Genomic DNA, 16,723 nt, shown 5'->3' on the forward strand with positions numbered 1-16,723 from the left:
ATCTTGAGCTGTACTCCTTTACTTACTAAAGCCACAAGGTTTTCCTTCCTTCTAGCTTTGTTGTTCCTCACTGCACAAAAGTGTCATAATTTTCCAACCTATCTGTGACTGCTGGACAAGTTGTCCCTATTTCTCTCTGGTTCCCTGTCACTTAGAGCTTTGTTTTCTCATCTTTGACTTTAGTTTATTAACCTTCTTTCAGGTTGAGTATATTTCCTATTCAAAGCATCTTGATGGATCCTGCCTCCTAATCTACTCTGCCTGTGTTTCTTCTTGTTAGTGTATCTAGGCTATCTATGTTAAAAATTAAAGCCCACCTTCTCTGCTTCAATTCTGCTATTCTATTTTTCTGCTATTATTTGTCCATTTTTCTTCTTCATTCCACTGTCCTCCCTGTTCATTGAGGCCTCTCTGCCACTGTTGTGGACTCCTGGTATTTCTCTCTCTCTCTCTCTCTCTCTCTCTCTCTCTCTGTGTGTGTGTGTCTCTCTCATCCTTCAATATTTTCTGCAGGGTTGGGTTGGGGCCATGAACTACCACAGTTCCTCCTTGTCTTGGAAACATCTTGTTTTTCCATTAATTTTGAGAGAGAGATTTCAGGGTACATCAATTTTGGTTGGAGGTTATTTTCTTTCAGGGCTTGGACTATTTCCCCCCAGGCTCTTCTCATTTCAATAGTTTGAGTTGATAAGTCTGTCGTTATTTGATGATTTGTCCTTTGTAGGTGATCTGCTTCTTTTCTCTGGCTGCTTTTAATATTCTAATCTTGTGGATTTCTGGAATCTTGATTATTATATGATATTATATGTCTGGGTGTAGATCTGTTTTGGTTGAAGGTGGCTAGAGTTCTGTATGCCTCATTTATCTGTATATCATTTCTTTTTCCTATGCTTGGAAAGTTTTCCTTAATTATTTCTGTGAATAGTCTTTGTAATTCATTCGTGGTTACTCCTGCTTATTTGATTACATTTTTATTCTTAAGTTATAGATTCTTTTGTTGTCTTCTAGCCTTTGAATTGTTGCTTCTTGATTCCTTGCTATTTTTAATAGGTCTTTTCTTTCATGATCATACATTGTAAATCTCTCTTCAAGTTTCGAAAGGCTAAATTTTGTTTCTGTCAAGGCATTTTGTCAACTTCCAATGGAGCTTTTAGTCTCCTGGTTGTCTCTTTGGATCTGTTTCATGTATTCTAGATTTTGTTTATATTTTTCACCAAAGGTTTCTCTTCCTTTTCTGGATTCCTCCCTTCTTTCCTCTGTGTTTTCTTGAGAGGGGCTTAGCATTTCTTTAATCAACCTTTTTATTTCTTGCCTCACTTGGATTTTAAGTTCATCTATGAATTCATGAATGTATTTCTTTATGTCTGCTGATGTTGTGGCTAACATTGCATTATTGCTGGACTAGTTCTCTTCTGTATTTACCTCTACTGGGCTTATTTTCCCAGGGTGAACAGCTGGAGGTTTGTCTTATCTTTTGCTTTTGCCATGTTTCTGGTTTCTTGCAGACAGATGTGTGGAGGAGGTCAGGCCTCTCTCTATTCCTTATAGTTTTTCTAAAGCATGCTGGCTGGGTGCTTGCGGCTCTCTCCAGTTTGCTGATATCTGAGGAGAGTGCAGCAATGCTGCCGGCTGGCCCATACCCTCTGTGTCAGTCAATCTGCAAGTGCCTTCAGCACTTTACACTGTGCTGTGGCAGACTGGAACAATTTCAGCCCTGACTATTGGTTCCCAACCTGCGGCATGGTTCAGCCCAAGCTGCTCCCACAAATCATCTCTGGGCTAGGGGTTGTTGACTGAAGCCACTGCAGCACCGGGCTCTGCCCTATTCCAAGATGTCTTCCAGTCAGCCACCAAACCACGGGGGCCCAATTTCCAGTACTCACCAAAAGCGAATAAAGCTAACCACTTTGGCTCCACTCCACACTGCACCGCGCCCTCACACCAAGGGCCCAGGACTCACCAACTCCCATTATCAGCAGCCAGGGCTTCAGCACGACCTTGGGTTGTCCAACCTTGGATTGGTGCTCCCAGCACAGTGTGGAATTAGTCTCAGTGAGCATGTCAGGCTTCAGCCCTCCACCCGCACTTTTCCTTTTTCCTAATTTTATTTTTCCCTTTGGTTTCCTCCTGGGTTAGTGAGAATTGTTCTGCAATCTTTTGGCCCTCTCCATGTTGTCAAATTCTAGCATCTGAGCTGTTTTCTCCAGAGAGATTCTCTATCCAGCTTCCTAGCAAGCTGCCATTTTTTTTCTCCCCCCACTGTTGCTTATGCTTTTGATGTTTGTACAAAAAGTCCTTTTCCAGACTGATGATATATACCATTTTCTACTTCTAATTTTGGTAACAGTTTCAGGTCATACATTCAACTTTTTAATCTATTTCAGCTGATTTTTGTGTATTGAATCAGATAGGACTCTAGTTTCACTGCTTTAGATGAGGACATCTAGATTTCTCAGTAGCACTTACTGAAGAGACTGTTGTTTCCTGATGTTCTTATGTGGACTCCTTAAAAAATAATTGGCTGTAAAGGCAAGAATTTATTTTAGGGATTTCTAACCAGACTCATTGATGTATGTTTTTATGCTGTGCATCACAATGAGTTACTATATTTCATTAGTATACTAATAAAGACTATTTTAAAGTCTAGTATTGTGATGCCTCCAACTTTGTTCTTTTTCAACATTACTTTGAGTGTTTTGGGTCTTTTACTTCTTTTCTGTATAGAATATCATTGATATTTTGATTACATTAATAGCTATCAGAGCACAATAAATCACATACAGACTAAAAATTTGCATCAACAAAACAGTTCTTTTGAATAGTTAATCAAGAAACCTTTAATCAACTAAAGAATAAAGGCGATACCTCAAAGAAAATAAACAATGAAAAAAAGAGATGTTAAACTGTTACCTCAGAAATACAAATGCTGACAAGAAACTGTTATCAACAGTCAGCCAAGAAATTAGAAAATCTAGAAAAAATGAGTACATTTCCTGGAAAGATCCAACCTAATAGCATAGAATAAAGAATCAGAAATTCTAAACAAGCCAATAAGGACTAATTACATTAAGCTGTAATAGTTTCCGCCAAAGAAAAGCCCAGGATTTGATGGTTCTGCTGCTGAATTCTACAAAGCATTTAGAGAACAAATTCCAATTATTCTTAAATGACTCTAAACTGAAAAGGTGGGAACTCTCCCAAACTCATTCTGCGAGGAAAGTGTTATTCACTAAAACAGCACACAAGGACATAAGAACAAAGAGAAAACTACAGGTCAGTTTTCCTGGCAAATGTAAGTGCAAAAAACCTCCACAGAATACTTTCATACAGGATTCAACAACTCATTAGAGAAAGATCACTCACTCTTGTCAAATGAGACTCATCTCATTAATGGATTAACATATACAAATCAGTAGGCATGATGCACCATATTAACAGAATAAAACAACAATCATAGGATCATTTGCATAGATACAGGAAAACAACACTGGAAAAATTGAGTATTTCTTCATTGTAAAAAGTCAACAAATTTGGCATAGAAAAACATTTCAACATAACAAAGTCCATATATATGCCATTATCATTACATTGTATGAAGAAAAGTTTTAAGCTTTTCCTCTAAAATCTATAACAAGAGATGTATAGGCACTTTTACTACTGCTATTCAAGCTAGTACCAAAATCATAGCAAGACTTCCAGTAATTAAGAGAGAAAGAAATAAAAGGCAGCCAAACTGGAAAAGAGGAGGTCAAATATCTATTTGCAACTAATGTGATCTTATGTGTAGCAAACCTTAAAGTCTTCATTAAGAAACGGCTGAAATTCATAATTAAATAAGTAAAGATACAGGATACAAAATCAACATACAAAAGTCAGCAGTATTTTTATACAAGAGCAGCCAGCTATCATTTTGACTATCACTTTTAAAATTCTTTCTAAAATGTCCTTCTTTATTGACTCAGGTTCTTTCAGTTCCTTTCTCCATATTGCAGCTGGAGTGATACCATCAAAGAGGTGAATTTTTATTAAAATTCTAGTGGCTTTCCCTTAACATGACACAAAAGTCCTTTATGATTTATCTACCGCCTACATCTGGCCTTATTTCACACTATTTTCTTGCACTCACCAACATTTACAATTGTACATGTTTGTGTGGTTAATTTCTCTTATCAGGAGAATCCATATAATTCATGAACTCTGCTTCTGACTGTATAGTTCTAAGAAATTATTTAAACTTTATCCATTTCAAAAGAGTAAGAAGGTGGTGAGGAGTTAAAAAGAAAAAGAAAACAAGACAAGGAGAAGAAAGAGGAAGATGAGGAAAAGGAGGAAGAGAAATTTTCATTGAATCTGTACAGATCAATGAAGTAATACAAGAATTCTTAAAATACTGCCTGCTTATAGTACTCATTCAATAGATGACAGCTGATAGCTATAGAGAATTACTTCAATCAGGGACTATGCCACAATCTGTTTAACACATTAGTGTTTTCTATAATTGCTGACACAATTGTACACTTAGTTTATATTGACTAAATAAATATTAAGAAGTACAAATATAAAAGTGAAAAGTACATGATGGCATGGAATATCAACTTAAACTTATGAAACAAAAAGTGTTGTGGGGACATCTAACATGCTGATAAGGGTCTAGCTAACTTCTTATGAGTCCTTAAAAGATGATGACCTAGGTATAAATCCCTAATCACGTAGGTTAAGAAGTCCACATGTAACCAGTAGTTTGTTTAAGCTGATTTTCTACAATTAGAATCTCAAGAGATGGCTATAAATAAGAATCTACATGTATTTTTCTTTTAGAATAAGTTTTGTACAATGTAAGGAAGAGCACATTTTGGTAACATATCCTCGCCATTTTAGGAAGTCTGCATAAAAGCTATATTATAAGAAATGTATGTGTTAGGCATGAAATAAAATGGAGAAATTTGATGATGTTTGTAATGAGTGACATCAGGTTTGTGAAAATACAACCCATCCAGCTTCACTGTAGATCACAATGCCTCTTGACAGGTTAATTCTGCCTAGATAGCTCCGAATCGATCTTCCCACTGGCGAAAGACCATCTGCCATTTACTGGAGTGGCTTTTACATTTTTATCTTCCTATGGCTATTTTCAAATCCCAATGGAGAATGTTGGTCATTCTTTATTAGAATAGCTACATCCCTCCTTTTCTCATGGTTCTACAGATTTGTTTTAGCACATTTTAGTTTTTTTAAAGAAGTTATTCTCATTCTTTCTATTAGTGTTTTACTACTTTCATTCTGAACATTCTGGAACCATTTGGTGTTGTCTACAATATGGCAAGTAATATTTTAGAAGCAAAATAATATTTATACTTTAGAAGTGTCTTTTCATTTAAATTTTTGACTTTTTATAGAGGAAGGACAGTTTAGTAGTCGATATAGTTGTTTATTTACTATGTCTAAAGTTTACTTACTATAAGCACAATAAATCTTTCAAAATTCAATTTGCAGAAATTTTCGGAATGACTGAGAAACAAAAGAAATAATGTACAGACTTGATACAACCCTTTTGGACACATTACTTCAATTTCAGGCTCAGTTACCCAGAACCTAGTTAGAACTCAAAGAAGGAATTAACATCTAGAATATATAAGAACTAAAAACAATTAGACCTCCTGAAATAAAAGACCCAATCAAAAATGGGTCCATGAAGTGAATTGATGTCAAAGTACAAATAGTCAATACATACACAAGCAAATGTTCACCATTGCTGACTATTAAAGAAATACAGATTAAAACAACACCAAGATTCCATCTCACCTGAGAAAGAGTAGCCAGAATCAAGAAATCAAATAATAATAAATTCTGGTAGGGAAGCTGTGGGAGAAAAAGAATCCTTCTCAATTTTTGGTGGGAATGCAAACTATGGAAATCACTAGGAAGACATTCTTCAAAAAACTGAAACTAGAAATTCTATTTGATCCAAGTATTCTTCTTCCAGACTCTCCTCAAAAGAGTTAAGAAAGATCACTTACTTTTGTCAAGTGGGATCCTGGGTATCTTCCCAAAAGAGTTAACGACATCATAGTACAGTACTAAATGCACACTCATGGTTATAGCAGCACAGTAACTGCAGGTAAATCTGAAAAGTGTACTATGTGTCCACCAACAGATGACTCAATAAAGAAAATGTGGTATATTTACTTAATTTAACATTAATTTTCCAAAAGGAAAAACCTGAGTTTTTAGGAAAATGGATGCACATTGACAACATAAATGTTAAATAAAATGATACGCAAAAACTTAAATACCATGTGAGTTGTCTTACATGAGAATCCCAAAGTATAAATGAAGAGCAAAATAAAAGATAGATAATAGAAAGTAGGAGGATGGATCTTTCTCAAGTGGGATAGGCATCAAAAGATGGAAGAATGGGGAAAGAGAATTACTGGTGATAAAAAATATTAAGATACATTATATATGTGCACAAACTCGCCACAAAGAATGTAATCACTATACACTGTATACAAGAACCAATAAGAAATAAAAATGGAAGAAAAAAGAAACGTGGAAGGCTGTACTTTTTTCAATTTATGAGCATTCATATAACTAATTTTTTAAAAAATAGGATAGATGATGCATCTTGTTGAGTAAACTTTCTCAATATACTTTAAGACTTAATTTTCCTTACCATTGGCATACAAGAAGAAATTTTATTTCATAGTCTTAATGAGTATATATATATGAGAGATGACTTCAAAACTACCATTAGCTATAGTAAAATTTCTACTTATTTGGGCTAGTCAAGGAGGAAAACTGACTGTAATAAGTAATTTGAAACGATTTTTATTATTTTTAAATACAGCCGTACCTACAACAGGCTAATTTCATGCTCTACTAATGAAACACAGCAAAGGGTTTGTTCTTAGCATATTGGTTGCTTTTAAATACAATTAATTTCAAAAAAAATATCAGCAAAGAAATGTTAAAAGTACTTAGAACAAATTGGAATCTTACTATGCATTTTTCAATCTAATTTACAAAATTGTGTAAAATTGTATTTTGTCTAAGAATCACTTCAAATTTCCACAAGAGTTAAAATTATAAGACTCAATAAGGGCTTTAAATTGTATTGCAAGCTTTGTAGATGGAGTTTAAGCAGTTTTAAAAATTTTATTTTAATTAGAAACTTCACGTGTTTTATGATCTTTTGAGTTTTAATACCTGCACATCCCTAATTATGATTACAATTACAGGCTCAGTTAAAGTTGAATGCATGATTATGTGGGAGTATTTCAGGTAATAAGTTAGATATTTTAACTCAGTAATTGCCAGTGATTAATTCTATTTTTCTAGATTGTTTTTTGTTTGAATTTTAAAAGTTACCTTATTATTTCCTTGAAATGTAATTGCTTCTAAATTATGCACAGGGCTTTAAGTTCTGAGTTAATTATATCCTAGCGAGTGCTTTTAAATCAAACTCAAAAATTTCAAGGTGCACACATCATAAGAACCCGTTAAATCCTTTAACATGTGCCTCAGTAAAAAACTGCCATGCATGATTGATGACAGTGGGTTTTTTGAAGCTCTTTCAATTCTACAGTGCCAATCATTAAAGACATTAGCAATTCATCTGTATTGAGGAATTTATGGAGATTCAAAAAATTAGAACTAGGCCAGTGAATCTCTGGTCCCTCCTTTTATCCAAACTTCTTTATAAAACCAAAAGTTCCTACTCTAGATTATGAAAAAAATGAGGGCATGGAAAATGTCAGGTCAAAAACACTCTATTTAACCTGCAGTCATTACATATCCACCAACCAAAACTAAATTGCCTTAAATAGAATGAAGTATGAGAAATTTTAAGGCACATTTAGGATATGTCATGATGGTATTATAATCAAGCCTTAAAAGAAGTAAATGACTATGATGAAATGTTCCATTAAGTGCTCATTTATTCATTTTTTAAAAAGTGCCATAAAATTCTAACTTGAGAAAGTAAATGGAGAATGCTTGTAAACTTTTTATTCTTTATGATGTTTTGTAGAAATAAAACTGACATTTTAAAGGTTAAACCTTAAACAATGCAATGAACTGTGAGACAAGGTTAGAGAGTAAGAAGAAAGAAAGATAAATAAAAATTTGGAAACTGAAGGCAATCAGAAACATGCTGAGATGTTCAATGCTAATGCAAAATGAATAGTTTCACAACACATACATGATAAGTAGTAATGGCGACTATCAGACTATCTGAGTAAAAGAAGAGAGGCTAAAGACTTAAATCCATGGAACAGTTTCTCTCTCACTCACCAAAAGTGGGAACAAAAGATAGATTTTTCTACAATGATTCATAAAGCTTATTTTTCATTTGTCTTTTTTGAGAAATGCATTTGAGGATGGACATCAAAGCAGAGTGAAAAAAATTAAAAGCAAGAGATGTTATGAGATAAAGACCTTGGAATGAAGCAGAGGTATGATAAGAGCTTTCACGGAGGCCTGGAGATTGGACCTATTGGAGGAATAACTGTTTGATGAGTAAGGAATAGGGCATGAATCAGTATCAAGACAAATGACTGTTATAGATCAAATTGTAGACCAGGCAGATTTGGACTCTGTCTCCATAGATAAAATCCTAGCTGCTAGATCCTTAACAAAGAAATCAATTCATTCATAAAGATTTTTACTTATTTCTCTAAGCCTCTTGTCTTGAACTTCCATCTCATCTGTGGGTTCTTGCAGTGGTGAATTATCTTTGTTTATGCTGTACTCGGTGCACAAATGCTTTCCTTTTATCAGTGTTCTTCACATAACGCTAACATTTTGCTCATTTAATGTGCATCTTAGTTGTCATCAACTTGAGCTATGCTTTCCTCGTAGTCAGGTTGGAGCGAGATCTGTCATCTCTTTCTCTACGTCTCCCTTTGCAGTGCTCATATCCCAGGGTATTACAAACCTCTGCTGAAACCTCTGTTTCCATAAGGAATCATGTGTAATTTTTTTTTAAATCAATGAACTCTGAGTGCCTAGAATTGTGGTGACATGTAGGCAGTGTACAAGAGAATATTATGAAACTGAACTAATTCTTTGAACATGGAGTACTGAGCAATTTGAATTCATTTTTTCTTAAGTCCTCATATCCCTACCCAAGCATGTTCCACGCTCTATGACAGTGGGTCTTTACCAGTGTTATTTAACAATGATTAATGCTTATTTGATGCACCACACTATTTTTCCCCTCAGTGGGAGAGTGAAATACATTCTTTTATGTCAGTTAGTTAGGTCATTTCAGCAAAAATCTTTGTATAAGAACATGTTCATATGCTAACATATAACTTCTTTATGGGAGGAATATAAAACGATGTATTTTTATACATGTGGGTCTTTTCCGTGTAACATCTTAGCAACTTTCACTGACAAGCATTTTGAATAATAGTGAATACAAAAAAAGTATAACTTTAGAAAAGTCGGAAAGGGAGATATTTTGAAGAGGAATTTTTAAATATATCTGAAATTACCAATATTTGTTGATAGGAACCTAATATTTATGACTTCATCACTTCCTGGCAATCCATCTCAGTTGCCGAGCCTGGGCTTCATATCCTGATTTCAGTGCCAGCATGGTGGGAGGTATGGAGAAAAAGATGTGCAATTTTTTTCCCCAACAAATAAGCTTTGTTAAGAATTTACCCACCACAATATATGAACATGGCAATGTTCATTCATATTTGATCACTGTGGTTTACCAAGTCCTAGTAAGTCAGAAAAATAGAAACTCTGTTCTTTCAAAGGATTTATACTATGTGGCCAAACACTCTGAAAAAGCACACAGAATTAAAGCTGTTAGGTAAAAACTTTTTTGACTGATAAAATTTCCCAAAGCAGGATCAAAAGAGATTTTCACTTACTTACTATTGGCCCTGCTATCTACAACAGGTTTAACCTTTGCCTGCTTTCACCTAATAAAAACTCCTTAAAGTGATATGGATCTTTGCAATTTACAGGTTGCTTTACCATATATATTCCTACCATCAGAAGGTCATTTGACCACCTTAGCTTCAAAGCCTACTGCTGAGGTAAAAACCAAGTCGGGTGACTCTAATACTGGGACATTTTTCATTATGATAACACTGAAACCAAACCACTCAGATAGTGGCAGGCGCGTTTAAATCCAAAAAGACTGTTTAAATTTATGCACTATAATGTCATATTCCATATATTATTGACAAAAAGGTAGAATCATGACTCTCCCAACAGAGTTTTGCCTGGGTCATTTGTTTTGGGATTTTTACAGTCTGTCATTTGTATTGCAACTGAAGGTCACTTGATTTTTCTCAAACTGCATACCAACATGGATCATGAGGCTCTAAGAGGCTAACTTTCTTCAAGGAGTCTCATGACTGGAATTAGATCTTAATATTTACTCTATTGCATGACAAGGAAAGTAGACCTACAGTTTCTGATATAAGCTAACAAAATTTGTATTTCCACAAAGGGTAATATTTTCCTCTGCACGCTATTGCTGTCTCCCATTATTTTGTTGGGAAGTTCGTGCAACTTCTGGTAGGAACATTTATTTCTAGAATTAGTTTGACTAAATTATAAATGCCTCCAATGAAACAGCTTGTACATAGGAGACCTCCTCACTTCAAAATCTACTCGCTACATAGATTTTGAAGAGCATTTATCAGAAACTCCTAGACAATCCTCCAACTTCAATTGAACCAATTAATTTTATACAACAAAAAATCTGAAGGAAGTCTCTTGCTGCCTCTCTGACACTTTATATCCTGGGATATTTCATTTTTAGCAAAATATGATTAAGAGTAACAGACATGACTTTTAAAAAATGGTATGTGGGACTCCAATCTACATTTTTTTTATTTGTTAGCTATATATTTCTGCCTGACACCCACTTCACTTTGAAGTCTTACCTCAGTGTGTCATAACAATAATGTGTCACCCCTCATTTGGAAAAATCCAAGAAATGAATTAGGTTACTTGGAGAAAAGAGATTAAAATATCTTATGTCATCTTGGAACGAGGAAATTTTTAATAACACGTAGCTATAAGTGCTCTATCTGATTAGAGAGAGGGATTTAAAATATAAGGATAAGATGTAGATTTAAAAAAAAAACTGTGATACTGATCCACAAAGCACATTAGATAATTTTTTGAAAAAAGTATGTCCCTTGTAAATTATAAAAATGTACGTACAATTTACATACTGTTCCTGATTCTGATGCATCAAAGATGATGTAAAGAGTTACCCTTAGATTTTTGACTTTAGAAAATGGAGTGCTGCAGTTGTTTTTATTATAATATCATCACATAATTGTTACTCAGAACTTTTCCATCTTGTTTTTAGCTCTTCAGAATTTACTATGTAAAAAGCCATGGAACATTTAAAATCAAGGCTGTCATGGACAGCAATGTGCTATTCCAATATTCAATCCTATAAAAACTTACAATACTCACAATCATCTGTGTGTATTGCTTTCCATTCATCATGGCACCTGCCTTAGACTAATTTTTCCAATATGAGTCTGAAACACATTTGTTTCTACTAAAATCCAATCCATCACATTATCGCTTCCATCTGTAATCATTTCTCCTTACTAATATTTCCCCAACTGCCTTCAACTTATTCAAATCCTCCACTAAAGCCAAACTTGAAACTGAATTTTTTTCATTTTTTCCAATTGTCTTGTAAAATTATCTTCAGTGTCCTATACTTTCAGGAAGATCCCTCTAACTGGGGTCTATTTTTACATATACTGCCTGTATTATATATACTAGAGATTGCATTCCTTTCATATGGAATTTAATTTCTCTCAAATCTGGAATATTCTAAGCCCAAAATCTGTTGAATATTACATTTCGATTCTTTCTCTTCATTGTCTCTTTTTGAGGCATAATGTACATTTTATTCCATCCCTTGCCTGTCATTTCTGTTTCATATTTTTCATTTTTTTTTTTTTTTTGCTAAGGGAAATTCATTCTATCCTCATGTTCTCACTTTCTTTGGGTCTGTGCTCACTTTCACCTTCTCAGAGAAGTTGCTCCTGAAAACTATATTTGGGTATCCTAAACACCACCTTCTTCTTCAGCATTCTTTATTATAGCCTCCCATGTTTTTATTAGTGTTTGCTACTACCTGGCTTGGTAAATACTAAGTTATTTGGTTTTTTCCTCATTAAGAATTAACTCTATGACTGCAGACATTCAGTTCTAGCAAGTCTAGTTATTTTTATTTTATTATTGGTTTTTGGTTACACTTATTTTTTAAATCTCTAGTAATTTTAAACATTTGTTTGTCTGAATCTGAACAAATATTGGTCTCCTGAAGCCAATGGTTTTTCTTTTTGCTTTTTTAAAATTAAAGTTGACAGGACATCATAATTGGATTCATTCCAGTGAACTGTTACATGTACAGGACACATTTCTATTCTTTTTTTTTCCAGTCTCCCTTATTCCTCTTTTATTTTGCCAGCATCAGATTCATTTAACTTAACGATCTCATAAAATGAATTATCACATATGCGATTAAAAACCAAACTAATAGAGAAAAAGCCTTATAAAATACATAAGACAATTATACTAAGCCCAGGTACACTTTTAGATAGACTATCCATAGTAGATTACAATAATTTTTCTCTCGCTCTCTTTTCTTCTTTTATATTCTGAAAATGTTGTTAGGCTTTGGAATATCACATTCTTAATATCTCGTGGAGTTTACTAGTGAAGCTATCTCTACTTGGCACTTTATGTATTGGAAGAGTCTGTTAACGTAGAACTATTTAGTTTATGAATTTCTTGATGAGAAAGTTTTGGGAATTAATGCACTTCAAGGAACTTACTAGTTTATCTTACTTATCAAACTTAGTAACATAAAATGATTAATAATATCTTATTATCTTTTAATTTCTACAGATTATGTACTAAAGCACTCACTTTGTTCATGATATTGCTTAGATTTTTCTTCTTTCACTCTTTTTTTCCCTCTGTTGCTAAGTCTGACTATATATTTAAAAAATGTATTAACCTTCTTCAAGGATTCAGATTTTGGTTCCATATATCTTACTGATTGTTTTTATGTTTTCTGTTCTATTTATTTTTGCTATACTTTTTATTACTTACCTTCTGTTTTTAACAAATTCAATTTACTTCTCTTTCTTAGTTTACAGACTTTTGTTCAAAATATATGTGATTTTCTAACATTGACATTAAGAGAAATTTTCTTCCAAACATCTTTGTAGTTGTCTTGAACATATTTTCATATGTTTCTATTTATATATAATTAAAATATTTTTAAATTTTCCTTGTGGCTTCATCTGTGACCTGTGTAGTATTAGGTTAATTTCCAAATATTTGAACATTTTCCATTTATCTTTCTGTTACTTCATATTAGGTTAAAGATGTTGCAATCAAACAATATACTATTTAATTTTAATTGGTTTCAATATATGTTTGTTTATGACAGTATAATATGTTTATATCTATTTGCTGAATATTACATGTACACTTGCAAAAGCTGTGGATTTTTGCTACACAAAAGTGTTCTATAGAGGATAAAATTATTTGGCAGTGTTATTCAGGTCTTTTGTATCCTTAGTGATTTCCTACCAGCTTGTTCTATTGATTTCTGAGGGAGAAGTAATGATGTCAAGTATAATTGTGTCTTTACCTAGTTCGCTCCTCAGTTCTACTGGCTTTGTTTCATGAATTTTTATGCTGTTTTGGGTATATCCATACATAAAATTGTCATGTCTTTTTGACAAATTGTTGGTGAATTGTTTCTTTTATGTGATTTTCTTTCCTTATTTCTTTTAATAGTCCTAACTTTGAAGTTTTCTTTTTCACATTTAATACCCAAACTAGAATTATTTTGATGACATTTTAATGAAATAACTCCTGTAATCTTCATTCTTGATCTACATATACATTTATATTAGAGGACATTTTTTGCCTAAAACATAATCACTAAACTAAATCACTAAATATAGTGATTACTTTTGTATTCAGTTTAATAATATGTGACTTTTAATTGTGGTTGTCAGAATTTTTATTTCATGCATTTATTTAGGCAGTTGGATTTGAATTCACCATTTTAAAAATTGTTTTCTGATGATCTCATCTGTGTTTATTTTTATAGTGTTTTTTAATCATTTTGATAATTTTTCACTATACCTTTATTTGTAAGGATGATTATACATTTCACATTTTCTTCATGACTGCTCTATGGTTTATAATAAATATTATTCACAATTTTCTATATTCAACTAATATTTTACTATTTAATAAGCCCTCATCATACTACCATTGTTTTATTCTCTTCTGTCCTGTGTACTATTGACATACTTTTGCCTCTACATAATAAGCCCTAATATACAGTGTTTTCTTTTTCTTCTCTCCTTTTTTTCCTTCTTTCCTTTGTCCCTCCTACCCTTTCTCCCTTCTTCTGTCTCTTCTTTCTGTATTTTTGTTGTAAAAAGTCAAATATCCTCTAAGTGAATAAAATAGGAAAACACTTTATGTTTACTTGAATTTTTACCATTTTAATACTTCTTTTTACTGTCTGGGAATCTAGTCTTCATTTTTTATCCAGAGCTTCTACTTGAAGAGCATCTTCTACCCTTGTAGCTCAGCAGTGCCGGTAAAGAAAATTACTTCTGCACTCGTAAGTATGAAAACAAAATCCTCTCTTTGTCTTCATTTTTAAAAGATAGTTTTGTTGGGTATATAAATTCTGAGTTGGCAACTTTTTCCTCTAAATGAATAAAGATGTCTCTCTACTGTTCTCCAACTTGGTGCATTCTCTTTGTTTCTTTGGGGTATCATTTCTCTTTCCCTTGCTGACCTTACAGTTTTTTTTGTTTTTTAAATTTAGCTATAGAATATACATGTCTGTCCTCTGAGTTTCTAATATCTCTGGTTCATTTACTTTCTTTAACTTAAAAATTCTCTATCTTTTCTACTCTAAATATGTCTTCTACCCCCAAAGGCCCCTAACCCCAGGCCACAAACTGACACTGGTCTGGAAACTGTTAGAGACCAGGCCATATAGCAGCAGGTGAGTGACAACCGAGGAACTGAAATTTCATCGGTACATTAAAGCTGCTCCCATCACTAAGATGACTGCCTGAGCTCCGCCTCCTGTCAGACTAATGACAGCATTAGATTCTCAGGAAGGTGTGAACCCTACTGTTAGCAGCCCACATGAAAGGTTCAGGTTGCACATTCCTCATGAGAATGCAATAGCTGATGATCTGAGATATAGCTGAGGTGGTAATGCTAGTTCTGGAGAGCAGCTCTAAGTAGACTTGACATTGAAAGGGCTGGTTTTCTGTACGGACATCATAATAAATCAGTTGTTTGCAGACTCATGTCAAAACTGGCAACTGACAATTAAGTTGTATTTGGTGGCAGAGTTTATAATGGCAACACAGTGATGTTCTTCAACTGTACAGGTGAGCCTGGTGGTCACCTTTAAGTGAGAATACAGCACTTGTTAGACTGTACATGGCTCACCTATTAAAATATTTACCACTTCTATCTACTTGTGGCTTTTTCTTGCACTGCACGCTTATCTTGGTCAGAGTTGTAAGCCCACAAGTTATTTGTAGCCTAAAAGAGAGCGGGAAAAACATCTAATGTCACCAGAGAGCTTCTTTGGAAAGAGTTAAGACCCAATGATGAGACAGCCAAAGACTCTAAGGCTACCAACAAAAAAGCTGCATTTAAAAAGAATTGTCAAGATCCCTGCTTAAATTATAAGCTCATTGCAACAGGTAATTCACATTCTTTGTCTGTTCTGTGTAATACTTTATGTAGTGATCGACTGTTCAACCGCAAAAACTTCAAAACTGTGTCAACACATGGAGACCAAACATCTTGATTTAAAAGACAGTGCTTTGGAGTTGTTCAAAAAGAAAGAAATCCTAAACATGAAGAACAGAAGAAATCAAAGTTGTCTATCCTGAGGGCCTCAATTTTAGTGACTGACTGCATAGTTAAGAATCCCTCTAATATTGGTGAAGAGCTGATCTGCTTCCTGCTAAGGACATTTATCATGAACTTGTATGAGATGCTGTAGTTAAAAGGTGGCACGCACTTCTCTTTCAGCTAGCACCATAAGTAGTCCAGCTGAGAAGATACCAGAAGATTCTATGGCACAGTTGCTAGAATTAATGAGTTTTCATGGTACACAATCCAGGTTGACAAGTCTACTGTTGTGAAAAACAAGGCAAAAATGCTTCATTTTGTACAATATATTTTTTCAGGAATATGTGCACAGTGACATATTATATGCACTTTTGTTGTCAACCAACACTAAAACTTGAAGTCATTGATTGATTATATATCAGGAAAACAGAATTGGTCTACAGATGGTGAGCTTGCCATGACTAACTAGCTTCCTGATTTCATTGCTCAGGTCAAGGAGGGATGTGAGTCCCTTAGAAGGTAAATCCGCCCAGTTTGTCATCCATAAAGTCATGCTGGCAAGTTGAAAAAGTCACTTGACCTTAACAAAATTTTGAAGCATGAGATTAAAATTATCAACCACATGAAAGTAAGAACTGTCTTTAACTCACATCTTTTCACTTGGCTTTTGTAGAGCACACACAACTTCTCTTACACACTGAAATGAGATTGCTCTCTAAAAGTAGATCATTGGCCAGAGTTTTTGAATTATAAGAACTGCACCAGAGATTTCTTTTAGAAAAACAGTCACCACTGACAG

Source organism: Cavia porcellus, unplaced genomic scaffold, assembly GCF_034190915.1.
Source record: "Cavia porcellus strain 051 isolate PalLab524CR breed Dunkin Hartley unplaced genomic scaffold, mCavPor4.1 scaffold_17, whole genome shotgun sequence".
In the NCBI taxonomy this organism is placed as follows: domain Eukaryota; kingdom Metazoa; phylum Chordata; class Mammalia; order Rodentia; family Caviidae; genus Cavia; species Cavia porcellus.